Consider the following 680-nt stretch of genomic DNA (forward strand, 5'->3'; position numbering starts at 1 on the left):
TTCAAGTCATATTGTCATATTGCACTAGTTTGTAATTCTTAGCAAATCTCTGCCCTTTATAGAAATATAATCTATTTTTTCACTGTAATGGACATTTTCCCTGAAAATGAGATTTCCATTCTCCAGTTTTCAAAAATTGAGATTTTAAAGTATATTCTATGCCATTAGCTTCTCAGCACAGGATCTTATATACATGCATGAACAAAGTGGCACTGGCCATAATGTTATGTGAAAAATTCTATTGGCAAGTAATTACATAAAATGTACTATTTATATGGACAAAAAGATTTCAGAAAATTTGCTTACAAATGGATTAATATAGGATAGAGCCAATTTTAAAACTTTTTTCTTTGATACAGGACTTTCTTTTTTAAATATTTAAAATTTTATTTTAAAGATGTGGAGTACAACTCAGGATTAGGAATACAAGTGGTCCTTGTACCGGCAAAGTTTGGGCATCCCTTTGGTTCTCAGTCCATCTGGTTTGAGATCAGGCACCCTCATTGATGTTGTGTCCTCCCCACCCCCACCCCAGCAGTTCTCCACTATAGTCAATCCCTTTCTTTTCTTTCTTTCTTTTTTTTTTCTTTCATTTTTGAGTTGGAGTCTTACTCTTGTCGCCCAGGCTGGAGTGCAGTGGCATGCTCACAGCCACCGCAGCCTCGACCTGCTGGGTTTAG

This window comes from Carlito syrichta, unplaced genomic scaffold (genome assembly GCF_000164805.1).
Source record: "Carlito syrichta isolate Samal-C Ts95f unplaced genomic scaffold, Tarsius_syrichta-2.0.1 Scaffold316192, whole genome shotgun sequence".
NCBI classification, from domain to species: domain Eukaryota; kingdom Metazoa; phylum Chordata; class Mammalia; order Primates; family Tarsiidae; genus Carlito; species Carlito syrichta.